A 25,387-nucleotide genomic window follows, 5' to 3' on the forward strand; every position below is an offset into this window, starting at 1 on the left:
TACTTTGTATGGGTGAGGCGTACACAAATTTTTTAAAATTTAAAAGGAGTATGAGGTGGAGAAGCTGAGCTGGGAGATGAAGGGTCAGAAAAGAGAAAGAGCACAGAATCCGCAGCAGTCCTAAAAATGGTTTCCTCCTCAGCCAGGAAGCCCGCCTGCCCTCTGGGCCCGTGGTCCGCACAGCAGGCGCTGCTGCTGAGCTGGCGGCCAGCCCACTGTCAGTGCCGAGGTCAGCCAGGCCGCCAGAGGCGTGGAACAGCGGTCAGTCCGTCAGGCCGGCGAGCCAGTCTGGCTGCCACTGAGCGGGCCTCTCTGCTTTCCATCAGCCAGCAAATTGGCCTGTTAGTGTGATGGCGCGTCAGTCGGCGTTTTAGTCACTGCTGCCAGGTGGTCAGTCAGTTTTCACCGGGTCAGCCCAGCTTTCAGTCTTCCCGCGGGTCTGCCCACTGTTGACGTGAAGGCATGTCAGTTGGGAAGTCTGTCAGTCAGTCGCGATGTCAGTGAGTGGGGAGGCTTAGTCAGCGCTGACAGTCTGAGGCACCAGCCCCGTCAGTCGGTCAGTCGGTGAGACAACCTGTAGTGAGGAAACCATGAGCCTGTCAGCCAGACCAGTTCGGTGGTAGGTTCGTCAGCCCCGAGTCCGTGAGATCGTCGGGCAAGCCACGAGTCGATTAGTTAGACACTGTATCCATCAGTCAGTTAATTGGCTGGTCACCAAGTCCGTGTGTTCACTGAGTTTGTGAGCCAGTCTTCAGTCAATCAAACCATATGGCTTCATTCCCTACATCGCCTGAGCCCGAGTCTGTCAGTCAGGTGCTCACTGTGTCTGTCACCTACTTAACTGGCCAGTGTCAGTCATTGAGACAGTGAGTGAGGCGGCCAGGGGTCAGCCAGCTGGTTGGTGACTGCCAGGCGGACGGTCACCGAGTCTGGCAGCCATCCAGCCAGGCGGCCCCGCACGGCCCGCCTCCGCGCCCAGCCTCCGCGCCAGAAGCTCGGCAGACCCGCGGAGAGCCCTGAGCTCCGCGAAGGTCAGGTTCTGTTACTATTTTAACCTGAGAAACCTCCCAAGGCTCCGGGAAGTGGAACAGGCCGTCAATAGACCGCCTTGTCCTCCCCTCCCCGCCTCTCTCTCCATTAGCGAGGTTCCTGCCACAGAGAAGGGACGCTTCCCGGAGGCCGGAATTGGAGGAGGGGGCAGGTACTGGCGGACTGTTCCAGGCCGTCCTGTGTCTGCTCGGTCAGCCACCCCCTCCACGGCTGCCCGACTGGGTGCGGTGGGCTCCCCCAGCGGTCCCCTTTCCCTTCTCCTGGCCCCCTGCCCCCCCGGTACTCCATGTCCCCCATCTAGACCCAGAGGTCTGAGCTGCCTGTCGGGACAAGCAGGGCAGAGGCAGGGACAAGTAGCTACAAGTGGCCCTGAGGGGACATGGATTTTATGCCAACTCTTGTTTTTATCTGCTATAACTCAAAAAAAAAAAAAAGGAAGGAAAGAAAAAAAACACAGTTGCCGAGTCTGTTTCATTTCATGGAAGTTCCACTTACAAGAGCTCATTTAACCCTCACAGCCACCCAGCGCGGCAGTGGTACCCCCCTCGCGGGTTAGGCAGGAGCCGGAGAAGGCGAGGTGACCCGGCCCCCCAGCGGCTGTGTCTGCCTCCAGTCCACACTCTCCGCTTCGCCAGGCTGCCCCTCGGGTGCTGGCCGGGGCTTTCTGCGCGGAGCTTCACTTCCCCTTCTTTCCCAGAGGCTGGACAGGAGATTTCTATTATTTGTTTATTTACTTATGTTTCATCCACACCTGAGGATATATTTTTATTGATTTTAGAGAGAGGAAGGGTGAGAGGGAGAGAAACTTTGATTGGTTGCCTCCCATACACAACCCAACCAGGGATCAAACCTGCAAACAGGGTATGTGCCCTGACCGGGGATCAAACCCACAACCTTCTGGTGCACAGGACAATGTTCCAACTAACTTAGCCACCTGACCAGGCTGGAGAGGAGATTTCTGAGTCTCTTGAGCTCTTACGTTCTCTTCTAGAAAGTAGCTTCGTGCCATCGGATTTGCCTTGGGACCCGCTATGCCTGAGTCAGACTGGCAGAGATGGCAGGGGTTGGACGGCAGCATCCTCAGCCTTGGATCCTCAGTAGCTGGCCCTCTCTTTCACAAGCTTCTGGATTTATGGAGCTGGAAGGGAGCTGGGAGCTTATCTGGTCTGCACCCAGTCTCATGGGAGGCAGAACGCCTCCCGCAGTCGTGCAGTGGTCATCCTGTCTGAGCTTGCACATTGCCAGTGACGGGGAGCTCACTACTGCTCTAAGGAGCCTTTACTGAGGGTCCTTGGAACAGCCATCCATCCATATCTGAAGCCCAAATGTTTAGGTCTCAGTTCTGTGTTCTGGTGCCACCCAGGTGAAGCCTCATGCTTCTCTAAAGGCTGCCTTGCTTCCAGACTTGGGAACAGACAGTGGAGTTTCCTGTTTGTCCGAGGCTTTAACTGTGAGGGAAAGGGCGGAATACTTGGAAATAGTGGAAAGTGCCATGTTCTGAGTCAGCGTGGTAGGCTGATGGCATCGACGACCTCAGTTCGTCACACCGCGCTGTATCTGCAGCTTCCAGCCCTGCTCCCCAGCACCGACTGGCTCTGGCTGAGGCAGCAGCAGAAAGCTGACACCAGCAGAGGCCGGTTAAGGGACTTGGGTGTTCACTTCCTCTGGTGGACGCCTACCCCCGGCCTGCAGGGACAAGCCCAGGCCGGCCTGCTAGAGGGGCGCAAGGCACACGCAGAGCAGGTGAGCCGTCCTAGCCCAGGGCAACCTCAAGTGGTCAGTCCCAGCTGATCCTCGGCTCCCCGCAGACAGCTGACTGGGCTCACATCAGTCAGGCCTTGTTGAGCTCAGCCCAACTGCCCAGCTGACCCGTACACGCAGGAGAAATAACCGTTTTGTGTTAAGCTGTGAAATTTGGGGGCGGTTTATTATACAGCAACAGCTAAGTAATAGAGTCAGCTACTCAACATTGCCCAAGATTCAGTCCTGCTTCCTCACCCTTTCCTGGTGGTATATCTTCAAATAAGTGATACCATCTCTGTAAATCTCAGTCTTCTTACCTGGGAAGTGGGCTCGGGCCCCCGCTCCTCCTCCTTCAAAGCAGGCAGTGGAAAGAGATCATAGATGTGAAATGCACTGCCAAGCATGAAGAGCACGGGGAAGGGGCTTGGGCTCAGGGGGCCCAGTGGGCTGGCCCGGATGGCTGGTGCCCCTGGGGCTCATGTCAGGGCTCGGCTCGGCAGAGGGCGCGGCAGTATATTACTCCAGCTCACCTCCCTCTTCAGGAGCAGGCCTGGCAGGCTGAGTGATGGGGCCAACTGGAGATTTATTTACAAACACAGCCCTTTCGCCTTCACTTCCTCAGTAAGCCCTGTTGGCAGCAAATAAGTGAGAATCAATAGGCCAGTTATTAAACCGTAAATATCCCTCCCCTTAGACTCTCGGGCCAAGAGCTCTGAACCTCTCAGTTGAAGGCAACAGAGGTGGGGGCCCTCGTACTGAGCCTCTCAGCTGAGAGGGGGACGAGCGTACCTCACATGGGGCCCGCCCAGCCCCCGGCCCAGCCAGCCACTCCGGGACAGAAGAGGGACTGCTGCGACCTCTCTGGGTAGGAAGGAAGCCCAGTCTGGGCAGAGCAACGCTAAAGGAACCCTCAACCCACCACGCAACGTCTATAGATCAGAGGAGGGGAGCCTCGTGAGTAAGGCCAAACACTTCTCCCACCGTGTTCAGACTGCGAATGCTCGAGTCTGAAAGGGACTGTGAAATCTGTCCCTGTACGGACATATCCTGGGGATGGAGGGGAAACTCGGGCCCCCAAAGAGGGAGTGACTCATTCAAAGACATGTGCCCGGAAAAGGACAGAATGTAGACTCCGACCCAGCTGTATGGCCGGTGGTCTGTGCCATTGTCTAAGGCAGGAGAGGAATTGCAGTGTGGAGTTAGGCTTGGTGGACAGTGAAGTTGGTAAGGGACATAGATTACAAGGCAGCTGATGAGGGCCATGGAGACAGGAGTGGGCACCTGGGCGTCCGCCATCTGACCATTGTGTTATAGGCCAGGTTACCTGGAAAGCGGCTCGGGGGTAGACAGAGGAAGTAGAGAGGGTGTGAGAGGCACTTTTGTGGTGTGGAGCAGAGAGAAGGGAACACACAGCAGTCACGGGGCCCTGGCGGGCTCCTAGCGCTCCTTGACTGAAGGCAGCAGGGAAGCTTCGTGGGAGAGGCTGCATGTGAGCCAGGCCACGGAGCGCGAGCAGGACGTGCACTCACTTCTGTCCTCATTGCACGAGAAGGGAGCGCAGGGCAATCCAGGGGGCAGTGTGGGAATACAAAAGGCCTCATGGGCGATGGTGATGATGATGAGGATGCTGGTGATGGTGGCGATGCCGAAGATGATGATGATGGTGATGATGGTAATCATGATAGTGGTAATGGTGGTCATGGTGGTGGTGGTGATAATGGTGGTGGTGATAATGAAGAAGATGATGATGGTGGTGGTGGTGGCAGTAGGTGGCACTTTCTAAAGGACCTTCTGTGTGCCAGGTTTAGTGTATTAGCACTAAACCTCTACATTGTTAAATTTACACAGCAACCATATTAGACACCTAGGTCTGCGGGGGCTCAGAGATGCTGGCTTTTTCCATATATGCAAAGGGGGGTTGGGTGACTGGGGGTGGTGGCCAGCTCTTTGGGGCATCCTGAACCCCAGGTTAAGGTACTGGGACTCTGTGCTGAGGGCAATGAGGGGCTACAGAAGGCTTTTGAGCAGGTGACCGTCTCATCAGAGCTGGCCTCCTCCGCTACGTTACCAGGCTATCTATCAGTCATGGCCAGAGAAACACAGAGGGCTGAGATACCCATGAACTGGGGCTCAGGGGGCTTCCTAGAGGAGGCGGCCTTTTGTGGGATTCAGAACTTCTGTACACGGTGTGGCCCCTCTTGGCAGCTCTGGTTCTGTGAAGGACTCCTGGCCTCTCCCTCCAGGCTGCCCTGGACCACTGAGTGGCTTGGATTTACTTCTGGTGAGGGAGGGGTCCTGTCAGAGCCTCCTGTTCAACGTTCACGTTATGGCGTCCAGCCCCGCTCCGGGAGCCACCTCCTCCTGGCGGCTGGGGGGTGGGAACACAGTGGTGGGTGGGGCACACCAGGCCCAGAGGAGTCATTCCCTCAGGAAGCTCGTTGGGAACACTTCACACTACCAATGCTGACACCTCAGACAAATGAACTAAAGCCTGGTCCCTGGGAGCAGGGCCCAGGCATGGCTGTGTGGAGAGACCTTTACTGTCCAGCCGATTTCATTGGAGAACCGGGACAGGAAACCCCTGGGAACTGCATCCCAGGCCAACCTTGCATCCTGTTCGTTCACAGATACAATCGGGAGCTCCTCTGGCTCTGGGGACAGCGGGCATTGTCTGGACAGGACTGGCCCTATAGAAAGGCACCCCTCACCTCCCAGTGTCAACGGTTCCTACTACCCTCAGTGTCCTTGTAGCGGACAAGTCTCTAGAATCAGGCTGGGCCCTGAGCTGAGAAAGCAAGTGAACAGGATGGGCTCAGGCAGGAGGTCTCTTTCCCGCTGACCTCTGTGCCCTCCCCACCCAGCCTCCCCACACAATCCCAGGTTAGCGCTGGCTCCTCCCCGATCCCGAGGCTGCTCCGGGGCACCATCTGCCTTGTATTCCAGGGCTATGCGCTTCTCCAGCTCCCTGAGGAGGGCCGGGTCTCCTGTGCCTAAGACGGAGGGAAGAGCAGAGAGCGCCAGAACACAAGCCTAGGAGCAAACTGCACAGTTTTCACCCGGGGTCTGCTTCTCACTGGCTGCACGACGGTAGGCAGCCTCTCCGGTAGGTGAAGCTGAGGGAACGGTTGTAATGATAAAAGCACCCGCATTATAAAGGTCCTGAGAGGCCTAGATGAGGCGATCCATGAGAAGCCCTGAGAAGGGTGACAAACATATAGCACGTGCTCGGGGTGAGTGGCTATTTTTATCTGCATCCTACTGGTGGCCTTCCTGAACATCTGTGCTTGCCAAAGGTAGATTGTATTGAATAGGAGTGGCCACTAGGGTGTTTTTCCTACCCCAGATCTAAACCCTCTTTTGGTATTTGGGGGGTTTTCCACTCCTGGTGGGAGGCAGAGCTTACCCACTGTTACAGAAGCTGAAAACCCCGGCTTCTCGCTTGCTTTCCCAGCCTTTGTAGCACAGGTGCAGACCCATGAGCTGAGGACCCATTAGGTGGGCTATGACACAGGATGCTGGAAATGTGGTTCTGGTGACAAGGAGGGGCCACAGGGCAGCTAAATGAGCACCAGGGCAGTGTGGCTGGCAGGCAGCAGTGCGCAGTCCTGTGGCCCTAGAGGAAGAGCATTGGGTGGCCTCCTGTGGTCTATGGCAATGCCCTCCCCACACTGGTTTGGTCGTGTGACAGTTTGGGCTACGGTCTGGGCACTGTGCTTCCCAGCTCTTCCCAGTGACCATGCAGTGCCCAGCGTTCATTCAGTCCACTCTCTGCTCGATCGGTGTGCATTTCGGCTGCCTGCACCAGCACCCCAACTACCTGCAGAGGAGAGTGGGACTTCTCCAGGACCTGAAGCCAGGCTCAGATGCCGGCGAGATCCCGGTCCAGGCCCCACAGTGCTAAGTTGCTGCGCAGGGAAGCCAGAACCAAGGCTCATGCTACCGCATGTAAGCACTCTGTCTGCATACGGCCCAGGACGCCGGCCTCGGCCCCCAGCACTTCCCGTTGAAGAGATCAGTGCAGTGTCACTCTGGAGCACTGGCCACAGGCTCCAATGGGAGTTGGCTACAAGTTCCAACAGAAGGGAGGGGTGTTACAATTAAAAATGCCCTGCTTCCAGGGAGGGGCCGTAACTCATTCTCTCCTGCAGGCAGAAAAGCCTCAAAAAAGTCAACTGACCTGAAAATGGGGTTCCCAGCCAAACTCTGGGCAGAGGCCACCCGACCACACGACAGTGATTCGAGCCTCTCCCATTTAGACTCTCACCATTTTACCTATTTATGCTCATACTGCAGAGGTGAAAGCAGGGCTCAGAGGCTCACAGCAGCTCTCCCGAAGGTCCCGTCACAGTGAGTGGCAGAGACCGGGCTCCAGTGCGTGTGTCATAACATCAAAGCTAAAAGGAACCTTTGAGGTCACTGAGACCTAGGAGAGGGTGGCCAAAGGAAGGCAGATTTTGAACTTGCACTAAAAACAACAAAAAAAGACCCTAAAGTATTCTTACAACTTTGGGATAGAGCATTTTGTCTCGTGAGGGAGTGAGCTCTCTGTTAGTGGAGGTGTTCAAGAAGAGGTAGGTAGGGATGCAGTGGAGGACAAGGACCCCACACTGACCAGGAGAGCGGCCATCTCCTGGGGACCCGTGGCTCGCTACAAGTGGGGTTGCCGGCTCCTGGTTCTTTTGCAGTTTTCCCGGGCCCTCTTCAGGGAGCCAGTTCAACCCGAGGGGACTGAGACATGCACCTCAAGTGACCTTGATGCCGCATGCCACATGGGAGGTCTTGAGCTGCTTCAGAACGGAGCCCCCAGGGTCAGAGAGTCCTGTCTCCCTGCACACACATGTACAGATGGAGAAACTGAGGCCCAGGGAAGTGAGGGAACTCAAGCCAGAAGCAGAGAACTCGAGTGTTCGGCCTTCAGTCCAGAGCACTGGTTCTCGGAGTGGAGACCCCGGCCAACAGCCTCGGATTCCCCAGGAAGCTTGTTATGAAGGCGAAATCTCAGCCCCTTCTGGCTCTAAAATTCTGGAGGAGGCTCAGTCTGGGTTCATCAAGCCCCCGGGAATTCTGGTGCATACAAAACGTTTAAAACCACTCATATTAGTGCTTTTTGTGTTACCGCGTCAACTGACCTGAGGCCCATGGGTGGGACATTCTTCCTGTGCCGTGTCTCACCTTATCCTGCTTTCTAACCCATCACAAGAAACGAGATCCTTCTAGACTTATAGGCTACATGCGTTTTACCCAAATGGGGTTAACATTCCGAGCTCAGAGATGTGCAATGACCTGGCAAGGTCGTACAGCCCAACGGCGGCTGGTCTGGGACTAGAACCCACAGATCCCAAGTTTTTATCCAGGGATCGAGTGAGGTCTTCTGGGCCTGATTCCTCCTCCCTCACCCCACGGGACCTCCTAAGGCCCTCACCCCCCTTCGCAGAGGCCGATGGGCCACAGCGCTCCCTGGCCAGGCTATCAACAGGCATGTCTCCGACGGGCCTGGCTGCTCCGGGCAGTGCAGGCTAGGTTGGTTTATTTATTGCTGTCATTAATTAGTTTTGTTGGGGAAGAAAGACAGATCCCTGGAGAAGACCAGTGCATTAGAGCCCATTATTCCATCATCGCTGTGGACTCATTGGCAAAAAGCACAGCCCCTTTCTGCTGTCAGCCCAGCACAATTAATTAGCCTGCAGCCATAGAGGTGGCCCTCAAGCTCCCCTCCCCACCTCCAGGCTGAGAGGGCTCTGCTCTGGCATCTCTGTTCTCCAGGGCTTCTCTGCCCCAATTCTAGCTGGGTGGCAGTGGCTGTTGGACAGGCCCTTCTCAGGAGCAACCAGAATAGCTGTATTGCAGGAGGGAGGTGGGGATTCCTGGCCAGGTTGAACCCTAGCCCAGTGCTATCCAGTACATTCTATGATGTGTCAGACACCAAGCTAAGTGTCTAACACATAATGAATTCTCACAAATATCCTGTGAGGCTTGTTTCAAGACGCCTGAGGCTTGCTAGGGGGAGTGACTTGCCCAAGTACCACAGCACAAGTCTTTGGGGCAGAGTTTCTACCTGGGTCTGAGCCCTGACCCCGGCTTGGCCCCTTTGCTCAATGGGGCTTTTCAGAGTGGCTCACGAAGTCGGGGGCCTGACCCTACACAGGGCAAAGCAGGCTATGTGTGGGGGGCAAGCATGGAGTGAAGCAGAGAGGACAGCTATGTGATGTGCTTGAAAGGGCCCTTCTTGAGTCCACTTGTACGCTGAGTGACCATGGACAGGTCCTCAGTTTCCCCTTCAGTGAAAAGATTGGGTCCAATGATATGGGTCCCCTAGAGAGACAGTAGGGTCTGGTGGCTCAGGTGATGTTTAGGGTGTTACTTGTCTCTCTGAGCTTCAGTTTCCTCATCATCTGAAAAATGGGGGGGGGGACTAAACCAGCCCCATTGGGTTAAGGTGAGGATTAAATGAGATAATACTTGAAGGGCCTTACCAGCAGGAGGGCTTGATTAGTGCTGCAGTGCTGCATTGCAGCTGCCGGCCACGGGAGGGGAAGACGTGGCTGATGCTCCAGAGGCTGCCCATCCACCTCTTTGCTCAGGGTTTGGACTCTAGGCCTGGTCATGCCTTCCTTTTGCTGCATAACGTTAAGCGAGCTGACCCAATTACCTTCTGCCCGCAAGGCCTCACCCTTCCCACCTGTGATGTGAGCATGTGGTCGGGTCAGGCAAGGCGCTGCCCCTTCCCTCGTCTCTTCCGCTCGGCAGGAGGCCGTCACCGCCTTCAAAGCAGTTGACTCAGGCTTCACCCAAAGGTGGGGCCAGGCTGCCTGCCCAAGGGTGCTAAAAAAGTTAATTAAACCCTGAAGAAGCCATCTGTTAAGAGGGCAGTGATGGTATATTCAATAGAAGGCAAAGGTTGGTGCAGAGTAATGAGTCTTTCTTAGCTGTGAATAATGCTTTCCTCCCATCGCCAGCGCCCCCACTCTGAAGGATGGCACTGGTGCCGCCATGGCTCATCCTAATGTCCTGGGCACTGGCTGGTCTCTGTCTGCAATCTTCACGCCCAACTTCATCTTCTCTCTGTTTCTGTCCCGCTCCTGGTCTCTAACTCTTCTCTGGGCCAGGTCTGAGGCACACATGATCTCTGTCCGTCTGTCTGTCTGTCTCCCTATCCCCTCTGCATGTGTTACTTCCCTGTCTCACCTCTGAGGAAACCTGAGGGACACCATGTTGCACAGCCATGCCACACACGTCGCACATGGGAGCAGGAAGCCTGCCCTGTGGCATGTCCAGGGACAGTTTGGAAGCAGGCAGAGGACGAAGATGGGGAGGTGAGGGTCCCTGAGGGGAGGCAGCTGGCCAGGAGACTGCTCAAGGTCAGCGCGGGCTGGCCCACTCCAGCTCCCACTAAGCTCACCCACTCTCTGTCGCATCCATGAGCCCAGCCTGCAGAGGGCAGCCTGCCTCGGACACAAGCCATGTCCGGGGAGGTGTCCTGCCAGGCACTGAGTAGTGTGGTTCCGGGGCCCAGAGCCAGTGTGAATATGGCTCCCTTGACTTCTCTGCAATTTATTTCTCCCCAGACTCTTCCGTAAAAGGTGAGTCCCACACCCTGGTGGGCTCTGGGGACAACGATCTTAGCAGTGGCCCTTGAGAGGGTGGAGTTGCACCCAGTTCCCTGTCCTTATCTCCTGCACCCTCGCCCCCGGGGGCACCTGCTCTGGGCAGCTGCCCCAAAGGGATCTGCTCTCACCCTTCTGCCCATCCTGAGCTGCCACCCGTCTGTCTGTCAGTCTCTCCGAGGGTCCCCTCCTGCTCCAAACAGAATTCTGGTATTCGCAGCAGATCTCGGCCACAGCTGAGAAGCAGGAGCCCTGGGGCCCTCCCCTCACCAGGTGGGCGCTGGCTTTGTCCCCCTTTGTGCTGGTACAAAGGGAAGCCGGGCAGGGGCGGGGAGAGGTCCAAGGCCTAGCAGGTGTCTGTCGCTGTCCTGGCAGCCAGCGTGGGGAATGATGGGAGAGGCGGGGGTGGCGTCATTCACCAGCCGAGCTGGGCACAAGGCACCTTGATTAGGCCCCCAAGATAATCGCCGCACACCTGGGCTGGTACCCCAGAGGCCCCCCTCCTGCAGGCATCCCTTTGTCTGTCTGGGAGGCTCCAGCTTCAAAGCCTGAGATTGCAGCTGATAGACTGGGCTGCAGCCAGGCATGAAAACCGAGAGCATGGTGCTGAGGACGAGGGTTTTTAGAGCTGAGGGGAGACATGCCTCCCCATTCAGCCTGGAGAATGGAGGTGTTCTAGGAAAAAGGAAAGCCCAGCTCCCCGCTTCTCTGGACCAAATAGTGACCAGCTCGTTGGGAGAAGAGAGGACCGGGGTGGGAGGGGAGGGAGAACAGTTAGACTGTGTGTGTGTGGTTGTAAATGGGGAAATATGTGTGTATGTAGCTCACAGATAGGTATTCACACATGGCCAGAGTGGGATGGAAGAGACGGGCAGGTGGATGACCCCTCAGTTACCACGGCGACCCACATGCCACCTGCCACCCTGAGGGCCGGTGCCTGTGCACTGACTTCTTCCAGAGGGCACTCTGGTCGAGGAGCATACTCCTCCCTTGAGGAGAGAGGACAGATGTTGCACAGAGGTGACAATCCCCAAGCAATGAGGGGTAGGAACCAGTGGGTTAGTACCTGGGCATCCTCGTCCTCTGAGGAGGTGAGCGTGATGAGGTGGGTGCTATCTAGATTTCCAGCAGAATCTGAGTTGGAAGGCACCCAGTTGGAACATACTCTTTCTTTCCTCTCCCAGCCTCACTCCCTCCCCAACTTTCCTGGAATTGCCTCCCAAATCCACTACTTGCCCCAAATCCGTCTCTTAGGGTTGTTGGTATAAGTTATCCACATTAAGACGGGGTGGCAATGGGGGGGTGTTGGGTCCTGGTGGTGTGTCCTGCATAGGGTGAGGGGCAGGGAAGGGCCTAGAAGCAGGCTGCACACCCTCCTGAGGTCAGAGGGGTCACAGACTCAGCCCCACCTGGAGCAGCTCACTCTGAGAGCAGCAGGTGCGGGGGTGGGAGCCTCGTCCACCTGGGCGGGCAGGTGGAGCCCACACTGAGCCACGCCTGCGGCGGTCAGGGACTCAGCCTGGGGCCTGTGGGAACTCGTGGCTGGGGGACTTCATGTATGTCTGCACGAGCGTGTGGGCAGCTGTGAATGTGGCTGGGCGGGCGAGTCTGTGTGTATGTGAATGTGGGAGGAGGAACATGACCCTGTGCTCATGTGCACATGTGCATGGCATGTGCATACGTGCTGCCACGTAAACTCAGAATCAAGGGCCTTCTGGCTTTAGGAGCCTGGCCCTTCCTCACTGGCTACCCACAAACCCCAGAGTGGCCAGTGGCAGCGCAGGGCATGGCACCTTAAGGTGGAGGCCAGAGCCGACCCATGGGGGACAGGATCACTCCAGCCTCTTCGGGACCAAATAGGGCCTTGAGGGGGCAGGGAACGAATGTGAGGTATTGCAGAGTGCCATGCCGTCACGTGGCTCCCTGCTGTGTCTTCAGTGTGGGACAGGCTCAGCCCAGGGAGATTTAACACCCCGTTGTTCGAGGGTGGCATATTTCACCTGGTCACAGGTGCAGGAGCTGCAGAGCCAGGGTTGCTAGGAGAAGCACAATTTCTGTCCCTGGCCGTGTCTTTCACCTTCCTCACCCCCATCTGCATCACTCAGCCGTGCCAGAAACCCTGATATGTGTCTAAAAATGAAACAATGAGCTTGGCTGGGTGATGGGGGCAGGTAGGGGGCACTTCCTTCCCATGTCAGGGGCTGATGAGTGGCCAGCTTTTTCCAGGGAGTGGTTCTCTCCAGAACCCAGCCTCAGGGAAGTCCCAGCATCCCTAGGTTGACTCCCTTATCCTGGGGAGCACCAGGTTTAAAATACAAAATCCCTTTTGTACAAAGGCCCATGGGGGTCAGCCAGGCCCAGCCCTGTGTCTCCGTACGGGGAAGGTGAGGCTCAGAGAGGGAAAGCCACTTCCCCAAGGCCACCCCGAGAAGCTGACGAGGGCGAGGATCAGAACTGGAGCTCCTGGGCCCTGTATTTGCCTTGAAACACCCTACACTTCGGAGGAATTTCACTCCTATGGACCAGCGGCCCATGGCTCAGATTTTCCTACCCTCGCCAGGAGCTACAGGGAGGGGCAAGCCCAGCACAGCTCCAGTGAGCGACTCCAACCTGTCGTCCTGGCCATTGCCACCAAGCCCAGGCTGAAACCAGCAGGCCCCTGTCTCAGCAGGATGACGACACTTCTCAGACGGGCTCAGGCCAGGGTCCGGCCTGCTGCAGCCCTCCTATGCTGGGTTGAATCGTGTCTCCTGAAAACCCATACGCGCTTGACACCTGGAAATGCGACTTTATTTGGAAATGGGGTCTTTGCAAAGGGAACGCATTCAAGTGAGGTTATTCTGGAATAGGGTGGGCCCTGATCGGATGTCATTATAAGAAGAGGGAAATAGGGACAAAGCAGAGACACACAGGGTGAGCCCGCGTGATGATGGAGGCAGAGCCTGGAGTGAGGTGTGCACAAACCAAGGAGCCCCAAGAATTGCCAGCAAGCCCAGCAGCTGGAGGAGGCAGGAAGGAGCTGCCCCAGAGGCCTTCAAAGGGGGCCTGGCCCTGCTGACACCCACTTTCAGATTCCTGGCTTCCAGAGTGTGAGAGAGTACATTGCTATGGTTGTAAGCCCCCCGTTCGTGGTAATTTGTTACGGCAGCCCCACGACATTAACAGGCTCCTCTCTGCTCAGCTCAGTGCCTTTCCTACTCCTCCCACCACAGTCATTCCTGCCCTCAAGGGGGAGGAGGTTAAGCCACAGCTGCCCCTCACTGCAGACTTGTTCTTAAGCCCCCTGTATGCCATTTCCTTTGTCTTGAACTCCCCTTCTGACCCTCTCAGCCTCACTGGCTGACCGTCTCTCACCTTGGAGCTCAGAACTGATGGGGAGCCACCCCCAACCCAGCTCGCTGCATGCCCCGGGTGCCCCTCCTTGTCTGGTTGAGTCACACCCATGCTAAGAAAAACCCTGCGTCTTCTCCTCCAGCAGTTGCCGTGGAGTATTGGCCTCGCCTGGCCCTGCAGGCTGGGCTAGGAAAGCCTCGTCTGAATGACCCTAGGTAGCCCTGGTTCCCAAGCCTGTCACGTGCGGCATCGTCACAGTTGGTTTATCTGGGGACCTCTGTCAGTGGATGGAACTCCCCGTGGGCAGAGACCATGCTTGTTCTCCAGGAAAGCTCACCGTGCCAGAGCCCGCTGTGGCAATGCGGCTTAGCCCTTTTTTACAGAGGAGGAAACAGGCCCAGAGAGCAGAACGAACCTGCCAGAGTCAGACAGACGCCAGGACAAGGCTGTTTCTCTGGCTGGTGAAGCAGCATCTGATTTGGTCATTTTGGTGCCCCTGAGGGAGGTGGCACCCATTCCTGGGCACCTTAGGACTTTCTAAATTGGGGGCCTTTGTTCGTGATGGAGATGCCAGGGTGTGCTGGTCAGACTCAGGGTGCAGGGCCACACCCGAGGCAGGCCCAGAGGCTCAGCGGGAGAGGTGTCTTCTCCAAGACCGATTCTGGAATGCTCCCTGTGGCTAGCCCATATGTCTTTGGGGATTACCTCTGCCACTGCCTCAGTTTCCCTGGTCTTACCCAAACCTGTAGCCATTTAAAAACACAAAAAATAAACTTGCCACAGGTTCAGATTTTTGCTTGGACACATTATTTAGCCTGAGTCTTAGTTTCCCCAGCCCTCGGGATGAAATGAGGCACGCAGAGAGCCAGGGACAACCACTGGCTAGTTCACACGAATTTCCTTCCCTTTCTTGTCCACCAGCCTCCGATTTCTGCCCGCCCCCAGCGTGGTTTTGCCCCTCCCTTCCTCCCTGGGGCGGGGCGGACAAGCTGGGACCCAGCGGATCAGGCCTCTCCTGCACCAGGCGCACACCAACTGGAGCCCTTTTCAGCTCTCACAGCAAACTGCGAGGCAGAGACCACAGCCCCTTTTTATAGAAAGGAAAGTGGGGCACAAGAGGCCCACCCCCTTGGCCGGTGAAGAGGAGTGGTGTGGTTGGGAAAGGCTGGAACAAGTGGGGCATGAGGCTGTAATCCCCAGCCTTATATTATGTCTTCCTGCCACCTACCAAGTTTGTGTCAGGCTCAACCCAACTTGGGCGGCATCGGAGTCCTGAGTTCATCTGCCAGGTGGGTGAGTCATAGCCGTGCGGCCTGGGACCCCTGCCTGGGCCACCACCCAGCACTGTCAGCCTCCCCGAGCTCATCTGGTACTTCAGAACATTTGGAGACCCCAGGCCCCAGGCCTGAGGAGTAATCACTAGCTCCTGCCCTGGGGGACACTGGGCCAGGCACAAGTGGGGCACGTGGCACAAGCCATCCAGCTAACAGCCCGGTGCTGGAGGAATGTGTCACCCTCCGCTATGTCCAGGCCTCTCCCAGGAGCCTATAAATTTCACCTGTCCTTGTGTGCGAAGGAAGGAGTGTCTGGGAGATGGAGAGCCTGTCCCAGGGTCCACCTAGATGGCTCTACCAGGCCAAGCAATTTTGCTGATGTCACCTCCCTGGAGATATTAAATATTGATAATGCAATAAATTTCCCTGCACCTCTATGACTCATGTCTTGATGTGTGTCGAAAGGAAAACAAGCAGACTGAGGTGTCTCCATTTAGGCAGATGGGCTCCATTCTCCGGGCACTCTGGGATTTGTGGCCTCCTTGTGCCAGAAGGGGAGCACGTGGGCCCGCCAGCTCCCCCTGCCGCGGGGCCCCAGCTTTAGAGGAGCATTCTCTGTGGCAGGGAAATCTTCCGGTGAGCCCCTAATGATGTTCGACCATCCTTTTTCTTGGGAAGTTCTTCTTCAAGTCTGACTGAGATCCATGTTAAGCAGGGGCTGATAGGCAAGCCCCATATCTTGAACACGGGTGACACCGGGACTTTATTTCTAAGGAGCAGAGCACCTGGAGGGGCTCAGGGGTCTCGCTCTGGCCACTTTCCGACTGTCTACTCGCTGTATGACCTTGGGCCAGCTACGAGGTCTCTGAACTTCAAAGTCCCCATCTATAAAATGGGACAATAACCTTTGCCGGGATAATTCCTAGGACTGCCGGGAGTGGGGCTTCCGCTGCCCAGATGCACAGCTTGGCAAGCGCAGGGAGGACTCCTGGGCCAGTTGCCCCCTGCAGTGAACAGCTTCATCAAACAAGACAATAAACGCGGTGGGCTTTACAAATGTAAATTGCTTTGTAAATAAAGTGGCATATAAATGTTAGGGGTAAATATACGCTTCCAAACTTATGATGGCAAATATCCTTGGGAGGGGGCCGGTTCCTAAGTCACTCTTTTATCCTCAGTCCTAGAGGCCCCCTGCGCGAGTCTGTCAGGAGTGGCAGGGAGCCCCCGCTCCCGCAGTGGGAGTCTGCTCTTCTGCTCCCTGCCCTCCGGCCCCAGGCCAGGCTCCGCTCCTGATTAAACAGGCCCTGGAGTGAGAAGCTTATCAGTTACAAGGAATCAATAGTCCGTTTCTTTATATTTTTCAATTACAAGAGCCGACAGAGAAAAGAAAAAAACTCAGGTGTCCTGTCATCAATAGCTGTTGAGGCAGGACCAAGTGCAGGGTCAGTGGCTGGGCCGTTTGTCAATGTCAAGTTCTGCCCACCTGCCTGCTTTCTGCGTCACCTCGGCACTCCTGAAGAGGGACCAGGAAGAGAGAGTGCATCTACCCATGACTTCCTCAAAATTTTTGGCTGTGGGAACAGTCTCCTGAGCCTTTATTTTCCAGGAAATAAGCAGAATTGAACCAGCGATGCAGGGAGGAACTTTTGCAGTCGGCGACGGGTTGACGGGGTGGACATCCACCACGAAGATCAAACAGCTTCAGAGGACTGCAGATTGGTGGCAACTCTGAGGGCTATTTAGGGGTAAACACCAGCCCATGATTCTCCTAGCCAATGAGGAAACACAGAAAGAAAACGGGCTCAGGAGGCAGCAAGCAGGGTGCAGGGCACACAGAAGGAGGTATTCGGAGACAGAGATGCTTTGTCAGAAGCCTGATTTGAAACTCATAAGGGGTTTCTGCTCCCCATATCCAGGTTGCTACGCACCCTTTAGTTTCGGTGTCTGTGAGTGACGGGGGCAGTCCCTTCCCTGACCCCTGTACCAGCTGCTGGGGGCGTTGGCTGCTGATGCCTCCACCGGGGGGGCCCTCAGCCCATGATAGCCATGTGGAACCACAAAAGAATCACCCTTGCCTAAAGGTGCTCAGTTACGCTCCAGAAGCCACACCCCTTCCCTGGTGAGATAAGATGAAGTTAGACTTCAAGGGTGCCCATACCTTTGCCTAGATTTTCCTCCTGCCCTAATCTCGGTTATGGGGTTAACCTAAGAGCACTCCCTCATCTGACTCGTGCTCTGCTTGCTTCCGGGAGAACCTGACCTATTCAATTCACTCAAGAAACATTTACTGAGCATCTACTACATGCGAGCACTGGGCTAGGCCCTGAAAACATACATGACCAGAACTGATTAGCTTCTTGTGAGAGAGAAAGGCAAGAAGTAGGTAAACAAATAAGTCAATTAGTTAGATGTGAGTGCTCAGAGGAAAAGAACAGGAATGATGTGCTGGAGGGCAGGGGCCAGTGAGACTGCTGTAGACTAGGTGGCTAGGGAAGAGCTCTGTAACCAGGGGGCAGGTGCACGGGAACTTGGATGACAAAGAGCTAGCCATGTGAGGACTGTGAAGAAATGGGTCCAGGTAGAGAGGGATGGTAAGTGCAAAGACCCTAAGGCTGGAGTAATCCTGCATCTGAGACCCCGGAAGAGCAGTGTGTTCGAAGCCTACTGAGTGGGGGATGAGGGCAGGGAGGCAGGGAAGTCAAGGATGGCCTGGTCAGCCGTGGTCTTAGGCAATGAAGTGATTGAATCAATTTACGTTTTTCCAAGATCACCCTGGCAGTCCTGGGTAGATGGGAAGGAATGGGGCTATGGGAGCTGTGATAGATGCTTCTAGTGCCTCTCAACACTCCCCACAGCCCACTGGTGATTCCAGCTGCAGGTGATGGGCGGAGGACAGACACTTCCAGATGCTTACCTGTCCTCTCTGCTTTGCTTCTGTGGGGCTTCTGGGGCAGCCCTGGAGCAGGAAGGGGCAGGGAGTTCGGGTCTCAGGAGGCAGCCATCTAGCAACAGGGACAAGGGTCAATAAATAAATAAGTGCCCCAGCTGCTGCCCTTTGGAGGGACTGCCCTTCCTGGGGGTAGGACCGCTGCAGCCGTCTGCAGTGGTACCAGTAACTCAAGAAGACACCACAGACTGGGTTTTCTCTTTCTGCCTCACTTGTGCTCACTCGTGTATCCTGAGATCACCTCCCAAATAAACAGCCTGCACCTGAATCCTTGTCTTGTGCCCTGCTCTCCAGGGACCCCAAGGTAAGATGGCAGGCGTATAGAGAAGAAATAACAGTGGCTGGGAGTTGGTGCCAGCAGAGGGGATAGTGATCTTGAAATGGATCCAGGATGTATTTTGCAAGTCAGGTGATAGGACGGGTTAATGGATTAGCTGTAGGCAGAGGGCGAGGAAAAGGGAGGAATGAAGGATACTGAGGATTTCAGCCTGCGGGTAGATGGTTTGTGAAAATGGGAAGAGTGAGAGAAGGACAGGCGTGCAGAAGGGCACTCAAGGGGTCGGTTTGGATGTATGTATTAAATCTGCAACGCCTGTGAAACTTCCACGCGCAATTCCTAGGAGGCAGTTGGAGATATATGTCTGGAGCTCTGGGCACAGCTGAGGGCTATAGACATCAATTTGAGAGTCTGTCACCAGCTGAGAAGTGGGTTTTCAGCCATGGATCTGGAGAGCACCAGGGAGAGTGCGTAGATGCAGAAGGAAAGCAGTTTGAACGGGAGGGAAGGAGCACCCTCATCTGCACTTTCCACCGGGGCTTTGGATAGGTGCCGTGTGCCCAGGCCCCTCTGAAGTGCTAGGGCAAAGATGGGCTGACACCCACCCTGCCCTCAAGGGGCTCTCCTCCATCTATCACACCAGCACATAGTAGGTGCTCAGCAAGCATTGGCTGCTGGACAAAAGCAGAGAAATATGCAACTGTTAACTTTGTGTGAGTCCAGAGAGAAAGATGAGTCCAGCAGCCTGGGGGGAGGGGTAAAGCTGGGGAGGCTTCTCGGGGGAGGTGAGTGTAGAGCTGGCCTTGGGAGGATTCAGGCGAATGATGAGATTTGGGGAGAGGAATGGAAGTAGCATCTGCTTGGACATTCCCATGCTGGGGAGAACGCCACTAATGTTGCAAAACTGAGAGTCCAAGAGCCACAGGAGTGTGTGTGAGTGTGTGTGTGAATTTGTGTGTGCTTTGTGTTCATCTATGAATGTGTGAGGGCGCACAGTGTGAAGGTGAATGTATGAGCAAGAGCAAGGGCAACTATGTGTGTGCAAGACTGTGAATATAAATGAGTGTGATGAGGTGTGAGTGTGAACTAGTGAGATTGTGTGAGTGTGAGCTCATGCATGTATGTGAAGGTAAAACTATGAGGGCATGTGAACCAGTGTATGTGTGTGAGTGTACATGTACGAGGCAGTGAGTGTGTGACCATGTGTGTTTGAGTGTGTTCGTGTGCACTGGACCTATGCCAGGGCCATGGCCATGCTTGTGTTTGTAATCTCTGAGTTGTTGGACTTCAGCCAAGCAGCCAATCCTCTGCCAGACATGAAGAAAATGACTTTCATACCCTGGGGATACTGTGTCCACCCCACATGGACAGGTGCACAATGGGGCCAGTGGTTACAGGGCAGCCACTGTGAGGCCTTTCCTCATCAGAAGGATGGCTCCTCTGGGGAGTGCCCGGCGGTCAGGACCTAGGACCCTGCTGTGACCTTGGCCTGGTCCTCGGCCATCTCTGGGTTTGGCCCTAGCCCAAGTGAGAGAACAACGCAGGAGAACATGACCAACCAGGGAGACTGGGACCATGGGAGTGGGCTTTCCCAGACCCAAACCGTCGGCTGTCAGCGCTCCAGAAAGGCACCCGCAGCCCACAGGCCGCAGGCCTCCCAGGGAGGCCCCGGAGCCCGCCGCGACGCCCTGCTCTGGCAGTACGCTGAGGTGGGAGGGTGGGCGAAAGAGTGTGCGCTTTGGAGCCAGACCTCCCTGGCTCCGACCACAGGGCGGCCACTTGCAGTAAAAGTCGATCTGAGCTACGTCTGTGTACTGTGCCTCCGTTATCTCGTGCACTTCTCACACCAGCCCAACAAAGGGAGTACGTGCAATCAGTCCCATATTACAGGTAGGCAGACAGAGGCTCAGTGACGAGCTCGGAGCTGGTGAGTCGTTCTGGCCACCCTGCTAAACCCCCGTCCTGGGCTCCGTGTCTGCAGAGTGGAGCAGTGAGACCAATTCTGGGCCATCTCCCCTCTTACAAGCCCCCTCCTTCCAACCTAAAGAGCAGTGACCCCCTGTAGTTTTGCACTGAGAACCACCTACCTCTAACCCCAGTCACCTGACCCAACAGTGGCCCCAGCCCTTGACCTTGGGCAGACACCTTGTTGAAGTGTCCTCCCCGGTCAGGGCTCTGGAGATCAGCCCCAAGGTCTCTCTCCAAAGGGCCCTTCTTTACTCAGAACCACAAATAAGGGGGGTGTTTGGGGATGTGGAGGACTCTGCAGGGATGGCCTTTGAAAAACTCAAGATGAAAATACAAATGGGCCCTGGCCAGGTAGTTCAGGTGGTTAGAGTGTCGTCCTGATACACCGGGGTTGTGGGTTCAATCCCTGGTCTCTCTTTTCTCTATCTAAAAATTAATAATTTTTCAAAAGAGAAAATACAAATACGTGAACAAATGGAGCAAAGACGGTCTTTTCAACAAATGGCGCCAGAACAACCGAACATCTACATACCAAAAAATGAATCTAGACATGGACCTCACACCCTTCACAAAATGAACTCAAAATGGATCAGAGACCTAAATGTAAAATGCAAAACTATAAAACTCCCAGAAGCAAACACAGGACACAATCTAGATGGCCTTGGGTGGGGCAATGACTTTTGAGCTATAACACCAAAGGACTTTATTAAAATTAAAAAGTCATGTGCGATGAAAGACACTGTCAAGAGAATGACAGCAAAAACCACAGACTGGGGGAAATATTTGCAAAAAGTCGTATCCAATAAAAGACCATTATCTAAATCTACGAAAACTTAAAACCTGACGATAAGAAAATAAACAGGTTGATTAAAAAGGGAGCAAAAGACCTGAGTGGGAATGTCAGCAAATAAGACATACAGATGGCAAATAAGCATCAGATGAGATGTTCAACCTCCTGTGTCATTACAGAGTCACACATTAAAACCACACTTCGCAACCACTAGAATGGCCCAAATACAGCACCCTCACAACCTCAGGGGACGGTGACGGCGTGCGCCAACAGCCACCCTCATTCACTGCGGTGGGTGGGAGTACAGCCACTTTGGAAGACAGTTTGGCAGTTTCTTACAGAACCAAAGGTGTATATTCCCACCATGTAATCCAGCAGTCGCGGTCCTTGTTATTTAACCAAAGGAGTTAAAAAGTATACGCGCTCAAACGCAGATGTTTCCAGCAGCTTCGCTCAGAGTGGCCAGAACCTGGAAGCAACCGAGACGTCCTTCCGCAGGTGAACGGATAAACCGTGGGACATCCAGACAATGGAACGCTATTCAGCACCAAGAAGAAACAAGCTTTCGAGCCACAAAAAGACGTGGGGGGAAACTTAAGTGCATATTACTAAGTGGAAAAAGCCAATCTGCAAGGGCTACATAGTGTATCATCCCAACCATTCGACATGCTAGAAAAAACAAACCACGGAGACAGTGAAAAGATCATTGTTGCCAGGAGCTGGAGGGCAGGAGGGAGAAGGCAGAGCACAGAGGATTTTTAGGGCAGTGAAAAACGGTGGTTACGTTTGTCAAAACCCTCAGAACATACAACCCAGAGAATGAATCCTCGCATAAGCTATAGGCTTTAGGTGACGGTGCGTCCTTGTGGGCTCATTGATTGTAGGACATGTGCCACTCTGGCGAGAGAATGCCATAGCAGGGGAGGCTGGGGTGCGGCCGGGGCACGCAGGAGGGACCTCTGTGCCGTCCACTCGGTTTTGCTGTGTACTAAAACTGCTCTAAAAAAATAAAGTCTGGTTTCAAAAAAACATATGATGGGTAAAGGAAGTCAAACATATGGTAACAGAAGGAAACCAGACTTTGGGTGATGAGCGTGTAATCGAGGATACAGATACGGAATTACAACGTTGCACACCCGAAATTTATATAGTTATTAACCGATGTTGCCTCAATAACTTCAATTTAAAAATATGTGAAGGACGCGCTCTTAAATTTGGTCCCTGTTTTGATCTTAAACCCTTGCACCAGGCTCCCAATAACATTTTCCCTGACTGATCCCTGGGACTCTGCTATTATTGTTCAGCATGACTTTTGTTTTTATTACCAGCAGTCCCTGAGCATCAGTCATGACTCTGACGATCTCATTTGACCTCACGAGAATCCGCTGTGGTAGGGACTGGTACCCCACTTTACAGATGAGACAACTGAGGCCCGGAGAGGTGAGGCCTCTTGCCCATCACACAGGTGATCTCTGATGGAGCCACTTTTGATCCAGGGGCCATTGGGAGCAGGATCAACCCAGACTCTTCATGTCATGTAAACAGAACAGTCACAGTTCATAGTTACCATCAGTACCTGTCTCATCATCCCCCCACTTGCTTTCATTGTTCCCATTCTGTACTTGGGAAGCTGCCTGGAGGGGGCGGCGCCTCGCCCGCCTTTAGACTTTTACAATTACACCCTCGTTTCCGAGGACCCCTTCCCAGTCTCTGGAGTCTCGAAGGCTCCACAGGAGTGAAAGAAAATGTCAAGAATATTAACCTTATAATTGAGTAAAACCTGAGAAGAATCATTAAACCACAGTTTAATATTTCCCAAATGGTACATTGACATTTTGAAGACATGAGAGACTCTTTGGCTTGTACATCCTGACCACACAGGTGAGAAGCAGGCCTTGGGAGCTGGCTAGAGAGCAGGCTGCCTGGCTCTATAATGCAGGAACCGTGGGCCTGAACCCGGAGCAACAGCCTTCACCTTCACCATGATCTTCAAGGTCATGCCACAGGTGAGGCTGGAGTGAGACATGGAGGTCCAGACGTGCTACATAAACATACACAATTGCAAATACGCGAGCCCCTGGGAATGCTAGCTGCCAGTTCATTTCTGGTATCAAGTTCCAGATGCTTTATCCAGATGCTTTGAAGTAAAAAACAGACTTCAAAAATGTGTGCCTTCCCAGCACCCAGGGCTTGGTCTCTAAATACCATTTTCCAATAAAAAGGACCAGGGTCTTTGAAGAAATGGCTCATTCTATAGCTTGGCAGAGAAAATGCAAGATGGTTGTGAGATTTTGTGGTGACGGAAAGTCAGATAGGGCTAAAAATAATAAACAAAAAAACTGCATGGTGGGCTTATACCCCAAAAATAATGGGACCATGTCAAGACAGCAGAGGTGTTGTCCTGTGAGAGCTTTCAGTGACCAAAGGTGGAACAATGTGAGCGACACAGTAAGTATGAGGAATATTGAATTCCAACCAAAAACGTGGAAGGGATGAGAAGCAGGAAATGGCCCTGAGAACATCAGGGCAGGAATCGCTACAGACAGGATGCACCCGTGGGTGCTAAAAGCAGTGGGCAGAACTGTAAGGAGAAAGAGGACAGATGCACAGCCTCAAAGTATCTCCCCCTCCTCAAACTCATTCATTTTTCTGGAGGTTTTAACGTATGTCCACAAATTCATAGATATCCAGGAGGCGGAGCTTAATTCCTCCCTTTTTAAGAGCTCGCTGGCCTTGAAGACTTGCATCTAAGAAGAGAACATGGGGAAGGCGAGTGTCTCCCCAGTGCATGGGAGAAACTCGGCAGATGCCACCTGAACCTGTGGTCGCGATGAACGTCACCAGTGAGAAGCCCTGCAGATGCCATGGGCCCCCGACAGGATGCGATGAAAGTGCGTGGTTTCCCACTGGTGAAGTTCAAAGTTAACCTACAGGAGGCTGAGTGAAGCATATGTGGTAATTCTCTGTGCAAACTTGGAACCCTTTTATCAACCTAAAATTATTTTTAAATGAAGTGATTAAAAAATGTGCCTTGTTTTGGATCCAGGATCCCCCAAATGTGGAATGTTAACTTACTAGCCTTAAATTAAGCTATTTTGAAAGCCACATACTCAATCTTTTATTCCCTCCGCAATATATACTATCCTGCACACAGACTCTCACATATACACAAATAACTGTATGTTCACTAAAATGGGATTGTGCCATCTGTGTTCCCCTATAGCCTGCTTTGTTAATAGCAGCACACTGTGAGAGATCCATAAGGTTTATCAGAAACATTTGCCAGGAACTACCATGAGGGGGGCGTCTCCCAGACCTTCTCTGCACCCCGTGGAAGTTCTGTGGCCTTCTTCCCACACTCTGGCACGGCCCCAGTCCTTGCAACAGGGAGCCAGAAAGCCCCGCCTCCCGGCACCCATAACATGGGTCGAAACCCACAAGAGGAAGCCAGGAGACCTGGGTTCCAGTCTAGTGACGTGACCCAAGGCAAGTCACACATCATCTCCGAAACTTTTTCTTAATTAAAAAAAATGGGGAGAGATTCCTGGCTGTGCCTGTCTCCCAGGGTTCAAAGGCAGCCTCCCTCCCGCAGGAAGTGTGGGGGAGCAGTGCATTAGCTCTGCATCTCAGCACCAGGGTTCAAATCCCCAGTCTGCTCTTTCCTGCCTGGGCAACGCTTGCTGAGTGGTTTAACCTCTCTGGGCTTCAGTTTCCTCGCCTAAAACTGGGACTGATGTTAGTCCCAACCTCATGGCGTAGCTGAGGGGAGCGAGCGGGCCTCATGCGTGAAGCGTGCTGAGCACAGCGCCTGGTCTGGAGTCTCAGTCAGTGGCAGCCGTGATGATTGCTAGCCTGGGTGTTGACCAAATAGGTGCAGAGCAAGCCTGGGGGCTTCCAGAGCAACTGCGTGGCACCCCCGGATGGCAGTGCTGGCACGCAGTGGACAGAGCCCGCAGGATCCTCCTCTGACAGCCAGCTCCCAGACGTCCAGCGTCTCCCGGCCCGAGACCCAGCTCCTGTGGGCCTCGCAGAGCCGCCAGCCTCGTGGAGAACATTGGCGGCCAGAGAACGGGCCTCAGGGGCCCGTGCTGCCGAGGGGGCAGGGCCAGGGGAGACGGGCCGTCCTCCAGCCCCCGCCAGCCTCCCTGGAGATGTCGCAGGCTTAGCAGGGGCTGCTTGACACATGTCGGATAAAATAAGGAAAAATAAATAACAATGTTTATAAGAAGATTAGCGAGGAGGCGGCAAGATTTCTCTAGGGAGCCTCCTTGGCTGCATCTCAGAGCGACAGCTTCCATCGCCTTATCAGAGACGTAATGAGGTGCCAGGATTTCGGGTCATTAAAAATCCTCCCTGGCCAGACCCCCTCCCTGTGCCTGTCGCCTTTGATGGTGGAGTCAG

This window comes from Artibeus jamaicensis, unplaced genomic scaffold (assembly GCF_021234435.1).
Source record: "Artibeus jamaicensis isolate MK-2021 breed Jamaican fruit bat unplaced genomic scaffold, CSHL_Jam_final contig_332, whole genome shotgun sequence".
NCBI classification, from domain to species: Eukaryota; Metazoa; Chordata; class Mammalia; order Chiroptera; family Phyllostomidae; genus Artibeus; species Artibeus jamaicensis.